Raw genomic sequence first — 15,608 nt, forward strand, 5'->3', positions numbered from 1 at the left:
TGAGTGAGAAATGTGCTCTGTAAACAGGGATGAACTACCCATAGGATCATGGCTCCTAGGCTTTCAGATGGCTTGGAGACCTGTGGCCACTTTGTCCATTCTTGCCATTTAGTTATTCACATGTTCTGGATATGTTATTGTTTTTGCTCCTCTGAACATTGTGAGCATAACGTAGTTATTTCTGGTGTACTGTACAAAGTTGTTCAGTAGAAAAATTCCATTCCAGAACTACTAAAAGCAAACAGGAGACATGACTTGAAACTGCCTCAACCAAACAGCTCAGCAGCACCTGTCAAAACATATCGTGCAGGCATCTCATTTAATGCTGGATGACTAAGCCATGGAAAAGCAATTGCCTAAGCAGTGGTCCTCCATAGGAAGTACTGTGCTTTTGAAATAAAAAACAAAAGCAATTCCTGGCTTCAGACCACTCTGTGGTAGAGGATGCACAGCTTGATGTTTGGGGTGCTTAGTGTTTTTCAATTGCTCCTCTGCCCTGACTCAACTCAGTAATACTTGGCTGCAGCTGATAAAGAAAACTGCTCTGAGTATTTTCTGTGTGTCTAAGGACTGTTTGTCAGCAGTTGTCATTTCTCTGACATGAATCATTACAAGAAGCTACCTCTGAAAGAGCCTCCCCTTCCTAATTTTCTAGATACTTCTCATGCGTAGATATAATATATAAGAATAGAATAAAAAACATTTCTAGTTTAATGAAAAGCTAGAATGATTTTTGGGCTTTTTTTCTGCAGCAAAATGGTGCCTGGTTCAGAACTGTTTGACTATCTTGGTGGAAGAAAGTCTCTACCACATTACGTCTTTTGCACAGTTCTAGGTTAACCTAGGTCGTTCCGTTGGGTAATTCAGAGTTTGTTAGTAATCATAGTTTGCTGCATTTCTGTTGCTTTATTCTGTTTCAAACAAGACCACAGTGCAGGAGGAATGTCCTGCTTATCCAGTATATTTGTACTTCAGGTTCAGAGGTTTTATGTCATTTATTTTATTAATCCAAGACAAATGTTGGTTAAGTATAGAAAACATATTACAATAACTGCTTCTGGATCAAGAACAGTGCAGTAGCTCTATGGAACACAAGTTATATGATGAAAGGCATTTGGGGTAGGGTGGATGTCTGTAGGAATAAAAACAGAGATAGAAGAAAATGCCATTTTGACATACAGAATCTGAGACTTGGACTTAATCGCCTTGGCACCAAGCTATGAAGGGCTAGTGGGATTTCTTTAAAACCAAGATAAGAGCAGTGCCTTTGGAATTGCAGAAAGGAGCACAGAAAATTGGTACTAACCTATAAAAATATTTCAGTTTGAATTTCATTAAACAAAGATTTCAGCTTTTAAAATTTTTTTGTACCTTTTAAATGCAAAACAATTTTTTTTGTGTTCTCATGTTGGTTTCTTTGGAAAAAGCAAATGGCATCTTCTAACAGCAGGGTTTTCTACCCCAGCATGTTTTTAAATTTCAAAGTACTGTGAAAAAGAAAGTGCTTTCCACTTAACATAAATTCTATACTGGGGAATACAACTAACCTTCCCCCATTACCAAGCCCCATCTCCAGCTGCAGACACAGAATTGTGTTATGGATTTATGCTATATAACACCTTATTCATAATTAGGCTGCTTTTCCCATCTCAGTTTAAAGATGAATTAAAATGCAGACAAAATTAAAGAGTAAACTTTAAAGTAATTTCAAAACTATGTATGCTTCTGGGGTTTTTTTCAGCTTTAGATTCTTTTTTAACAGAGATTTTCTATTTTCCTTTCTGAAGGGGCTCAAAAGTGCTAAGACTCATTACATCCATTTATTTTATTTTTTTTAAAGTACAGTTACAACACTTACATAGGGGTAACGTATGCCAAGCAACAGAAATGTGTATTTACTGAGCCTTGAGGCCAGAAGCTCATTGGGTAGAGTCACAGTAAGGGATCATAGATCATCTATAACATTCCTCCAGCATTTCAGTTCTTGCTGAGCTAAATGGCACACACTGTTTGTTGAAATCCCTTTATGTAACACTTAACAGTAGAATTTTTAGCAACCCACAGAAATATTTTGCCCTAATCTACAGATTAGGACCAAGAAAAACTAAAAAAGCTTTACTAGTAGCATCTGGGGAGACATTTTAGAGATGATTCCAGCAACAGATGATGGAAGTTGCCCCACATGTCAGGGAGATCATCTTGTCTCTTCAAAAATCTGAGCAGCACAGGGCATGAGTCGAGTACATCCCCTGCATAGGGCAGCATCATGTGGCTTGTAGCACTGAGCTCTCTGTGCCTCTGTCTTTCCAACCAAGATGGGGAAAAACCTCTCTCTTGCAGATAGTGTAATTACAGAATGTTCTTAGAAACTGAAACGAGTGCCAGTGCCTCCCAAAACTCTATGAGATGCATGTAGTAACTCATGTTACTGGCTTATTTCAAAATGATGGCCCAGTCCTTATTTATTGCATGTGGCATTCCAATGTTACATAAGTAACTATTTGCAGACCTCCAGCTGACAAGCAGAAGGTGTCTTTCATGGTTATCTTATTTTTTTCTTGTTACCACATTAATTAACTCCTATAAACCTCCCTTAGACTGTCTCATTATTGAGGAGTACATCCGTTTGTGGCATACACATATGAAGAGCTTAAAAAAATACAAAAAAAAATCATTCCATATAATAAGCTGGGCACCTTCAAAAGCCTATTAGACTATCAGCTGTAGGAGTCTCATTACAGGATAATCAGCTGTATCTGGTTATTCCTCACAAGCAAATTAAGAAAGCATTTTAAAAAGTAGTGCTTAAGATGAATTCATCCCTTTTGGCAGCTGCATAATCATCTGGGAAGCCATGTAACCCTTTCCTTGCACCTTTTGAATGGAATCCACAGAGCCAATGTTAAAACACATTGGAAGACCTATGAATGTGACCAGGAGAAATGGAGTATTTCTGCATCAGCCATGATGTGCAGCTTGGATGGTGATTTTTAGTTTTGGTTTGGTGCTACTCTGTTTTTAAAAGAACAAGGCTTGTTATATTGCACACCCCAGGAGAGGCACAAAAGGCATAAGCAAGCTGAATTGATCAGCATGTGGCAGTTCTGCTCCAGTCAAAAAGCAAATAAATATACTGAAATGTAACTAGGATAAGTCAAATATACACCACAATTACATGGCTCATGGTAGGCAGACTCCAGAAGTGTATTTTTGCATTGTAACATTTCCTGTATTCAAAAAGCAAATTCTTTTCTTATAATTGCATTTTTGAGATGTAATTAGGTGGCTTCAAAATACCTTTTTTTTCTACAACAACACTTTTTTTGAAAGTCAAGTATCCTTTTTTACTAATTGATTTATGGAGGAACTGAACAGAACAGTATTACTATCAAAATACAGTAACAACACTTGATACTCCCTGCCCAGTAGTTAAGGAAGCAGAAGGAAGGAGAAACTGTACAATGAAATTAAATTCTAATACTGTTAACAGGTGAATTTGGTGCTGTCTTGAGTAGTGCACATAGTTAATTTTGTCTCTTAAAATCTATTTGCATTTTAAAAAATTAACATTTAATCAGATAAACCATGACACACACACACAAACCAAAAGTACCACCCAGAGTGGGAGCCAAGTGCCTTGGCCATGCTGCCCTTGCAACTCTGCTCCCTTCACCTTTGTAGGACCCGCTGGCTGGAGGAAGCAGCACTGCTGCACAGCAGGAGCTTGGGAAGAACCACCTGAGACAAAATCTGCAGGTGACTCAAGTGTACCAGGTGCTACAGGCAGTGATTGAAGGGCCACTCCTAGCTGCACAATCTGGTTTTTCTGTTCCAGAAGTCCTACAAATGCCCTTTTCCATCTATAGAAACAAAGCGACCACCTGTCAACACAAGTTCTCGATCACAGAGGACTGGGGTTCCTTCCAGCACCTCCAACAAATCTGTCACAGCTGGATGTTGTTGCAGATTAAATTTCAGCTGGTTTAAAGTGCAGTTACACAGCTCAGGAATGGTGTCTCCTGGACAAGCAGATGCACAAACAGTAATTGTGTGACTGTATGAGCCATGGATGGATCTGCCACCTGATGCTTCAAATGCTACTGCACCTTGCCCATTGCTACTTCCCACATGACTGCTGGATGCTGTTGGGAATCTTTTGGGTGAGACCCTGATGCTCCAGCCTTTGGGCTCAGTTGCCTCCCCAGGAAGCACCTGCAGTGCCCAGCAGTGCCCCTGTCCTGTGGCCGGACTGCCCAGGAGTCAGAGGCATAAAGGGCACAGGGAGCCATGGCTGGACCAGGACAGCACAACCAAAAGGCAAACAGCTGAGTTGGCTGTTACTTTCTTTGAATAAGGATGGGGCTAAGAGGAATCTGACCTATGGAACAAGCTTCATGGCCTGTTTTTTCCCAGAAGGTACTATATTTTAAAAATCCTCTAGTGGTGCGTTATAAGGCTCTGACACCAATGCCGACAGACCACAGTACAACTTTACAGAAGCTAGGTTGGCCTCAGACTGTGCAGAGTAACAAAAGATAGAAATAAGAGCATTGTGGAAGAATTCTGGAACTGTACCAACTGCTTGGAAAAAAGAGATTCAGATTTCATCTAATGTCTAGAACAAGATTATCCCTCCTTACCACAGCAATGTAAGCCTAGAGCAGATGCTGGAATTCAAAATTCTGCACCAGCTGAAAGCAGATCTAGGTCCCCAGCAGGTAAAATGCTGGACTTGCCAGCACTGTTTTCTTTTTCTGGCTTCTGCTGCTCCTGCCAGTAGCTGCAGTTGTGCTGAAAAGTTATTTTAAAAGGTCAGAGATAAAGATAGTTGGACATGGATTTGCAATCCTGAACACATGCGGTATCTGAGAAGATGATCTGATCTCATATTCTGGTTCAGTCCTTTTATAGTTAATCTCCCCATTTTCCAACTGTGTAGGAATTGTACATTTTGGCTAATCCTCGTATGCCTCTGGTGGTTGGAGTTTTTTCCATTGACAGCAGTTCATCAGTACAGCTCAACAAAATCACTGTAAGCTGTCAAACAGAAGACAAATGAGAGCTTAGAAAATAGAATACTCGCTGAACTGAGACAACACTTCAGCGCCGACAATGATGATGGCAGGGGAGCAGAGACTATCTAGTTATAATTGCCAATTTAGCAACAGCTGAGCCTGTACTTATCTGAATTAGTACTTCTGCTAAATTCATGATGTTTTTGTCCTGTGCTAAGCCTTGACGTTAGCAGACATAATGCAAATGCAGTGTTCCAGGGATAACTCCTCTCTCAAAAGCAGCAGGATATTGTTAGTCTAAGGTCTGAGTCCTAAGGGAAGATCTCTTTTTTCCCTTATGTGGGTACCTGCTGTTGAGCTGAGATTTTTTGAATCTGCCTGCAAGCCTCAAGGTGATGAGCATGCACTACTTTTTTTCAGTAGATGCTTGTTCTAGCCTTCACCTTTTTCTGTAAGCCTAAAATATGAATTTACTTTGTTTTAAACTTGCATTTCAGGTTTGTGAAGTCTTGTCTGAGTAGCAGCTATCTTCAGATTGTACCTCATAAATCCAGCATTCTGCTTCATCATGAAGGGGTTGCCACTAAACACTGGTGGCTTATTCTACCAATGATAGGTGATTTGTAGGAGGTAATTACTGTTTAGCCTCTTGATATGCTCTTTCATCAGAAGATGCTTCAAATTAATCAAGTGTTAAAAGGATGTATAAAAATATGCAAAGCCCATTCCTCAGAAATAAATTTTGCTCCAGTGCTCCAAAGTGCAAACAAGGGGAGTAGCAAAAAAATATGTGCCTGTCCTTTTAAATGAAGAATGGCGTCTCAGGGAAATTGATATGAAATCATTCTCATAACTAAGAATATTCATCAAGTATAATATTAGGTGCATTGATGATGTGAGAATTCTGAAATTAAAATTGGAGTATTCAAGAATAGGAGATAGCAAGAAACTGGAGTAAGAAACAAATCTTTCCACCTTTCCTGTACAGGCATCCATGTACTGTGATCCATTTTGGGACAGGAACCTTCTAACAGTCTTCCAGCCCCCATTACATACAAGAGAAACAATGCTTTTCTCCAAGCTGACAGTTATTTTAGTCCCATAAATAGCTGCTGTAAATTACGCCACAGAGCAATAAAATTGCAGGGATGACACAAAAATCAGCTATATGATACAGAAAAACAACAGAAAAATTTGTCTTCAGCTGAAATTTGAAATGTTGCAAACCAATGTACTACATCTGAAAAGGCTTTGACAGGCCACTCAGCAATGCAGCTGTGGTTTCCTTTCCTACCATGTATTTTCTAAGTCATGGCTGCAGGCCTTTGTTGTTCCAGTATGGGTAGCACATTTGGTTTGCAGTGTGGATATGAGACAGATCATATGAAAGGGTCAGTGTGGTCTGGACAGTGCCTGTGGTCTGAAGCATTAATATTTGATGCAGCTTTGACCAAATTTGCTGCACTGGAGCTCACGTGGTGTGTGGGAGGGGCAGAGGCTGGCAGCACAGTCTGTCTGTCAAAGGCTTGACTCAGGCAGCTGCCTAGTCCAGCTTCAAAAGCAGCTGTTTGTGTACAGATTTCACTCTCATATCGCTAAGTCATAGAAATCTGTGCCATAATAGTGTTCAGGATTGCAAATAGGGCTGTACATTCACGTCTAATGCTGTTACTTATGTAACTGCTACTTCAAAATTAAAGGAGGCTTTAGATTTGAAAGGTTGAATTTAGCAGTGAATGAAGAAAGATGCTGGAACAACAGATTCATTTACTCTTTTCATACGTGTGTAACATCATATTAGATTTCCTATAAATCTGCATGGGCAGGGGCATGGTTTAAGCTGAGCCAGAGTACTGATGCCTTATACTGTCCTTCCTGGCAGCAGTTATTTGAGTTGCCCATTCCCATCTCCTGACTGAGGCCCAGTAATGTGAGGTAGGTGGCTGGAAAGGAGGATGCAGATAACACACCTGGTCCTCCCGATATAGCCATGAGACTCATGCAGTCACTAGTGAAACCACCCTTCAGACTCACTCACCCCTTCTCACTTTTTCCTTTGCTGCCAGATTCAGATTATTTATTATAGCTCTGTGAGTGTGAATCTGACCCATTTGCCATGACAGGCTGTGGCAGAGAAGGTCAGAACAAAGCTGAGCAAGGAAGCTTGAGCTTTCTCAGTCCTGCTCTTTAAGATGCAAGAAACATCACTTCAATCTTGCATCTCGGTAGTCAGCAGGGATAAGTGCAGGTCTAAGGCCATTCAAGCTGACAAATCTCTGACTCATCTCTCATCTCTACTGGGGTGATAACACTTTGCCTACTATTGAGGACTTTGAAATAAAAAACGGACAAAGGAAAGACAAAAGGGAATTTAACAAAATGTCATAATTAATTCAACAACATTTTAAATCACCAACTGCAGTGTTATTCAATTCTGGTGAATGGAAAATTAAATAAGTAAATTTTTTTTCGAATCTCAAAGAGCAATTATTCAACTGAAAGCTCAAAAGTTCAGATCAATCTTCAGAGAGGTATATTTCTAATGGACAGGATTTCTCTCAAGCCAAGAACATTCATTATCTCTGCAATGTTCTTTTCAAGCTTACAGCTCTAGAGAGTGCAATTTATTCATCTGTCAGATTTTATGCACTTCTTGCCAGGGTATCATTTATATATTATTTCTCCAAACCAGAAAAAATATTTTTAGAAAGAGAGAGCAAGCAGAATAAAACCTTTAAATACAAATCAGCTGATTCAGAGTCCCTTCTCCATTTTCTATCTCCTTCAAACACATTGCCTTGTATTTACCCTTAAGTTAAACCAGTCAGATGAGCTTTTGCTCTCTGACAGAATTACAGAAAACAGGATAAGCAGTTTATCCTTTCAGTGTGTGAACGAGGCATCTCTTCCAAGCAGATGTATTAGCGAGTCACCACAGCAGGTGCAGCCCAGGGGCGCTCACATCCAGCAGAAAAGTCTGACCCAGGGGGAAAAGAAAGGTTCTGCTGCATGGGAAAGCACAGGGAAGGGGCCTGTGGCTCTGTAATTCTGTTCTTCATTCACTGTGCAAAGTGTGCAGTTAATGAGGTACTGCTGCCAATTTCTCTTCTTGCACTCCCAAGGCTCATTCTGCTCCTCTTCCTCAGCACTCACGTGCCTGCACTCACCTACACATTCTCACATTCCCCCATTGGTAAGTCTTGAGCCAAGAGAAGGCTGATTGTTTTGGAAGGCACATGTGCAGGATCCATTCCATTCAAGGCTGTGTCAGCCTTAAGTGACAGAGCTCTGCAAGGTGATGCTTCCTCCTCCTCATCCTGCACTTCCACCTGGCACAGGAATGCTGCTATCCCCACCTGGTTGCCTGGTAATTCCTTTAATAAGACCACATTTCCAACTGCTAAGATTAGTACAAACACCATGCTCTGTGGCCCCACTGAGCAACTATGGGAAGTTTCTTCTGTCACAGTTCGGACATTTAATGGGAAACGGTAGCAGATCTCTAACAGTCTTACAGTTTGAAGCAGGGAATTGAAAATTAGGTGGTAGGGCAGACTTCAGATTGATTGAGGCGGTGTGTTTTGTGAATTGTATGAGGAATCTTCCAAACACCCTGAAAATTTGAATGCTGAAGCTGCTTAGGTGGGATTGGGTGAAACTGAACTGCAATTTCCCAAGGGTTGGGGTTTTTTTTAAGGGCCACATTAAGAGAAGATATGGATCTTATCACCTTATCTCCACCTGCAGTGCTGTATGGCTGGATCTGAAAGCAAAAAGGCTGTCCTCCACAGCTCTCGGTGACTTCCCTGCTTATCCTATCCTACTCCAAGGCAAAACATAAAATATGGCTTCAGCAACACCTGTAATGAAGGAAGGACAAAGAGGTTGGGGACGGAGCAGACATTGAGAAAAGTTCCTGAGAGCTGGTGGGCATTAGTCTGCGACAGAGAGCCCGGGAGCTGCAGGAGAGTGTGGGCTCTAGGGGGATGCTTGGTCACACGAGGGCTGAAGCAGGCAGGTGACAAATGGGTGAGGCGATAAGCACTGAGTCTGGCCGGAGGAGAAGGACGTGGATCGGAGGCGGGATGCTCGAGAAGACAGTAGGTCTGTCACCATCCGAGGCTGGAGCGAGTGCGTGCCTCGGGCCCTCGGTGCTCCAGCCCGGGGCAGCGGCAGCGCTGGGCGCTTATCGCACGGCCACACGCGTCCTGCCCGTGACGGGCCCGTGGCTGTCCCCCGCCCGATAAGGCGCGTGGTGTCACCAGGTACCACTGAGTGAAAGCTGTCCCGCACTGACCCTTTTCCCTTTTCTCTCCCTTGAACACCTGGCAATTTCACCTCCCAGTCTGCGCTACGAGCACGGCCCCATTACGCCAAAGGCCGGGACAGACCAGAGCCTTCTCTGTTTTCCTCAGCCCCCTGTGCGCCACTGTCCCTCCAACCCGCTCCGTAGGCAGAACTGCTGCTGTTCGCCTGCGTGTCCCTGCAGCGGCAGCAGTGCCCCAGCACAGCCTGCGAGCGGCGGATCCAGGCGATGGCAGCGCCGCGGCCCGGCCCGGGGCGGTTCTGCCCTCAGGGAACGGGGCGGGCGCAGGGCAGAGCCGCGGCTGCGCTCGGTGCCGCCTCACACGGCCCCGGGAACTCACGGGCACCCCGCACCCACAGAGCTGACAAAGGGAGCCTGCGGAGCCCCGGGAGGAGAAGGAAGGGCCGGGAGAGCCCCGGGCTGAAGGGCACGGGCAGCTCCGGAGCTGCTGCCGATAAGGACGTCACGGCCTCCGGCCCCTTAGAAAATACACACCGGGACTAGTTCTGCGATTTAAAAGTGATTTATTTTCTCCGATTAAGCATTTAAGGTTCCGTTTGGGTTTTTATCTGTAGAATCGTACAAACAACGATTTTCCTCAGCGGAACGAAGGAAATAATTTTCATGCATAACGGTGAGATGCACAACTCTTCACATTGTTACAGGGAAGAACAGCAAACCTGGTATAGTATAGCACCAAGAAGAATTTTAATTACAGTGTGAAAGGAAGGTACCATAAAAGCTTCTTGTAAAGCTTCATGGTAAATCATTTAGGCTGACGTTTTTACTCTGAAGTATATGCTGTTTTCCAAGCAACGAAAATTAAGCTTCTCATTAAAAAATTAAATTATACCTGTTTAAAAACTTTACACTTTCTAAAAAATTAAGATATTAAATTTTACTTATTTTCTTGCATAGCATATTTTGAACTTTGAAACAGATAAGTAAGTCTAACAAAAAAAAAAAAAACACAAAAAACAAACCCAACCCCAAAAAATTAACTCTGCCTTTCCTGGTCTTCCCTTACTCTAACCTGGTCAAACAGCAGGAAATAATTATTGAATATATATGACTACATCATAAACTTGAACATTCCTCTGAAAATTTAAGCCTACAGTCCTTCTCCTTTATTTATTATTATAAAAATGGCACTAAAGAGTTCAAAATTTACTGTCCAATAAGTCACTTCTACTTGACTTTCAAAAAATATTTTTAGAAGAGCCAGCTCTAAAGACTCAAAAAGCAAACCAAAAATTATACTTCAGGTCTTTCACTCTCTTGCATCATCATAAATAAAACACCCGGTTCTGTTGTTCATTTTGAAGATGAAGAACTAGATGTGACAAGCAATTTCAAATACTTACACACATCCATTACCTGCAGGGACAGGTAACTGGTTGGAAATAGCACTAATTAATGCATTATAAATATTGCAAAAGAGGAGATGTAATTAAACTTCTTTTTTGACAAGGAAAAGGTAGTAACATGTAACATTAAATCAAACCAAAGGAAAGAGCTATTGAGTAAGGAGATTTGATTAGATGTAGTTGCTGCTCAAGAACAGAACTTCACGGCTTGCCCAAAGCATCCAAGATTGCAAAGGGCCAATAAAGGCAGGATCGCTCTCCTTTCCTGATGGCTTTGGCAGTTCTTACTTTAAGGACCAGGAAGAAACATCACACATATTGTCAAGTTGCAATATTGGGGGTCTGTGGGTGTTGTAGAGCTCTCCATTCTCATTGCAGCCCCCCACACTGTGCACTCTCTCCTGCAATACCAGAGCACCAGGACTGCGCACGGTGTTGCCAGGACATTTCTGGAATGGCTGCTGGGGGCACCTCAGCATGTTCAGTGTACCACAAATTACCACCAGCCTAAGCAGGATAGCTTAAGTTCACTCACTGTGCTATACCTTATTGTCTTATTTATCATACACATAAATCCACACTAGGCTTTCATTTTTTGTTGTAGTCCATTTTCTGAACAATTGCCTCTGCTGAGCTGCTCAACAACCAGATCCATTAAATCTTTCCACACAGTTTTGAGAAGTTGTATTATTTACTTCAGTTTAAGAAAAAGTGCCAGATTCATTACACTACAAATGCATACTTCACAAAAGTAGACAGGCATTATGGTTTTGCTTGCATGGTGTATGGTGGCTCGGGGGGATTAGCAATGCAGCTCCTCTGGCATCTCTGTAACACATCTCTGTCACAGATCTCTGTGACACCAAATTAAAGCTCAGTCCAATAGTCTAAGGAACTATGGGACTCTGATTATTTCTATCCAAGAAATAATGCATCTATCTACATAGATATTTGTGTAATATTTCTATCCAGTATGGGAATCTCAGATCAAAACAAAAACATGAATGTTACAAGACTCCCAGGACTATTAACTGTTCCAAAAGTAATTATTTTAAATGACTGGCCAAGAGTTTATGCCAAAACCATTGTTAAGATATACATATTTCATAATCTAGGGGTCTCAATATACTACAAGGCAACACATTTACTCTAGCTGTCAGGCCAGCTTAAGGATTTAGTTATCAATTATCTCAACTGCCTTTATTTTTTTGGTGTCTGTTGGGTAGAGAATGTAGAGCTAATAAAGTCAATGAGAAATTCTGATAATTTTATTCCATTGCTTTCAAAGAAACTTAGGACTGTTTAGACACTACAATTTGTCCTGAAATTATGGTCTTGTCTTCAATTCAACATTTAAAAAAGCCTAACACATATTATTGGTTGTACAGTGCCACAGTTGTGCATTGGTAGTTTACACAGTAACACATGACCCCATTTCCCAGGAATTTATAATTTTTACACAATGACATGACAGACACATGATTTTCAGACAAGAAGTGCAAAATGGCATGCAACTTATATGCATTATCTTCCATTTCAACATTATTTTTATGAAGTGGCTCACTTCATACAAGTGTGGGCCAGCACCCCAGCTCACACTTATGCTTTGTATACATTGAGCTTAATACAATCTTTTGCATTTTCACATTCATAGTATCTTTAAACTAACAATTACTGACATTTAAATTCAAGTGGACAATCCAAACTACAAGCATTCTTTATATATGCATTCTTCAAGTTACACAGAGCCTACAAGCTATTCCACTCTTAAATATTCTACTCTTCCTACTTCCAGGAAAAGGCTGCATAAGGTACATTTTTCTTAGCTTATTCACAGCAATAGAATCATGTTGTGCATACATCAGCAGATGTCTCCTGCTACAGTTGAGTAGCACCTGCTTTCAAATTATTTCTGCAATAGTTTTACTTGCTTAAATCTCCCACTTTGCTGAGCTCCAGCAGCAGTCCAGGGTGGCCCTCCAGGCTTGGACATACTGTAGGTGCCATCTTTTTTTAAGTTCATGGGTAAAGCTTTCCAGGATTAGAAGATAAATTCTAATCACAGAAAAGATATCCTAGGGCACACGCATGCTGCCTGCACAGGGTGCGTGCCACTCCTAAAGGGACACCAGTGACACGTGGGGCTGATGTGACAATGGCAGTATCTGCTCACCTCACCTTGGCCAGGGAGAAGCCACACAAGGTGAGGCAGCTGTCTCTGCCTTTGAAGGCGACACACGGAGTAGAACTAAACAACCAGCTTGTGGAGATGACAGATCCAGTTATACATACAGATTCCTGTGTTCCTAAAATACATTTAATGCTGCAGAATTGTCACTGTTAGCTTTATCTTCCCACAATCTTAGCTAGAAATAATGTGAACAGAATTATTTGCATAGATTTTTTTTTCAGACTCTTGAAACTTATGCCTTAATAGGTATGTGCCAGTGAACGATATGGGTATCTCCCAGTCAAAACAAATAATTTAACTTAGAGTAACGGGTTTAAAGAAATTGGTTGTTAGAAACACTTCTATTCCTCTGGCCCTGAAGAACTGTTAGCAGGCTGAAAGTTACTGTAATGACAACAGGATAAAGTGAGGAGGTGTTGAACTTTTTGACAGCTGACTGACTCCAGAGCACTGATTAGCACTAAGCTTGTGAACTTCCCTGGTTTTCACATACATGCACAAATAATCACTCGGGTTGAAATCTGTCCTGCTAAACTTATTTTATTCCAAAGCCAGCTGGAAAGTTTAAAAAAGATTAAGTGAACCATTTTTGAGCACTATTACTGTGAAATGTTTGTGTATTTCTGGTGTTTTAAACTAGTTCCAACATTGCCTTATCAAGTGCACCACTTTTAGTACTATTGAGAAAATTTCTAAGATCTCTGTACAATAAAAGGCATCATATCTAAAATTTACATCTTCAAAGGGCTGCCTCAGTTTTCACTGATATTTGCACAACCCAGATGTCCTACATCCAATACCCCACAATAACATTTTTGCACATGCTCTAAAATTCACTATTAGCTCTTCTCTCCCTCCCATCATATGAGCCCTTCCTTTACAACAGAGTTCATATAAAACATGCTCTTCTATACACAACACAGTGGTTAGCTGAAGTCACCAAAACATCAACCTCATTTCCATTTCCTATAAGACTCTTCCCTAGCCTGTTCTTCCCGCTTTCCAGGTTATTAACATAGGCTGAGGACCTCCTCATTCCCCTCTGTGGAACAACCTGTTCTGATTTTGTGTTCCCCATCAGAGCAGATGTGTGTTCGAGCCCACACATACCACAGGACACCCAGTTCCCTGTATGGGTGGAAGGGAGGACTGGAAAGAATCCTGCGTTCCAGCTGCTGCTCCAGTGAAATTTTACATGCCATTGGTAGTCACTAGACAAGTACAATTCTTTGCATCCCCTTCTGAAAAGGAAGCTGAGCAGACAGTGAAAACCTATAACAGAAATCTGATGCAGAAGGAAGCACATGAAATACCCAGTAAAGTGATGGCAAATCCTCAGAAAGATGTAGATTTAAACTTGGATGCCTCTCTCTGAAGTTTCCCAAAGGCTAAGCCTGGTCACTTCCTTGCACTTGGAGCTGTGTATCTTCCCCCACCCATTCCACAGTCAAGGAATTTAATTGAGAATTTTGCAGTGCACCACTAAAGACAGTGCTAAAAATTAACAATGGCAAATGCTCATCAGTGTGATGTCTACATCCTTTAATGCTGCACTTGGGCTTAGAAACGTAATTTAGAAAGCCATAAATACTTTCAGTCTTAAATTCTGTTTAAACGCTTGACTTCAAATAAGTTGATTTAATTTTGGCAATCTCCTAGGCTTTTGGTCTTACACACTTTGTCCCTTTGAACTGCAATTCAAATTTCATCCGCTATTACCATTATATTCCACCCACAGCACATACTGTAACTTATATTCTTTGAATGGTAAATAGAAAAGTTTCAAATAAAAGCCTTTCAGCAGGATCTACATAGGCCAGGCTTATTTTAAAATTATTGACTTTCTGATCTCTTCTGCCTTTAAAATACCCAGAGGTGCCTTGTATTAGCAACAATGTTGAAAAACTGACTTGCAAACGAAGTATTTCAGAGCTGGATTTGAATATCACATTAGGAATGAGCTCAAGCACAGGCCCTGGTGTCACTGTGGATGACCATGTCAGCTCAATGGTCACACACTGAAAAAATATGGGAAAAATGTACAAAAATGTAGAAGATAAAGGTTTTTCACTTTACAGCAGACCTAGCACAAAAGCATACTAACCAGTTAAATATGAGAGAAAAGGTAAAATTCTGCTGATCCTGTTTTAAAACAAGAGCTAGATAATAATAGAGTTTACAAGGTGTGTAATGCTTTCTCCAGATGCTATGATTGCACTGTAGAACACATTATCAATAAGGGCTGCTCACATCCAAGAACTTAAATAATCTGAATACGCTCAAGCAAGTTTTATGGCTAATAGTATTAGTTAAAGTAGATTAAGGATAACTTAATTTTTTGCAGGACAGTAAAGTCAGTAAGTCAAGATCTACACTGACCCCTAACAACTGGAAGTGGACAAAGCCTTGATGTTGGGGACAAGTAATTTTCCAGGTGGGCTGCTGGTGTTTTCTTTCTCCCCTGAGAGTACCAGCCACTCTTCCCAATGCCAAGGAGAAAACCTGTCTCTCTTAATGCTGCTCACTGTCAAGTATTACTTCAAGGAGCCCCCTCAGAAGAGTAAGAGGACCTGCTGACTTGCATCTTTATGCTGTCAGAATTGGCATTATTTACTACTTTAACAATAACACACTTCTAACCTTTTGAAAGGTAGTCTTTTGGTGTGCATAGAACAAAGAAAATGACCAGGCAAAGTAATTTTTCAAAAGCAACACTGTAAAGCTGCACT

The sequence above is a fragment of the Cyanistes caeruleus genome, chromosome 8, assembly GCF_971803275.1.
Source record: "Cyanistes caeruleus chromosome 8, bCyaCae1.hap1.1, whole genome shotgun sequence".
NCBI lineage: Eukaryota > Metazoa > Chordata > Aves > Passeriformes > Paridae > Cyanistes > Cyanistes caeruleus.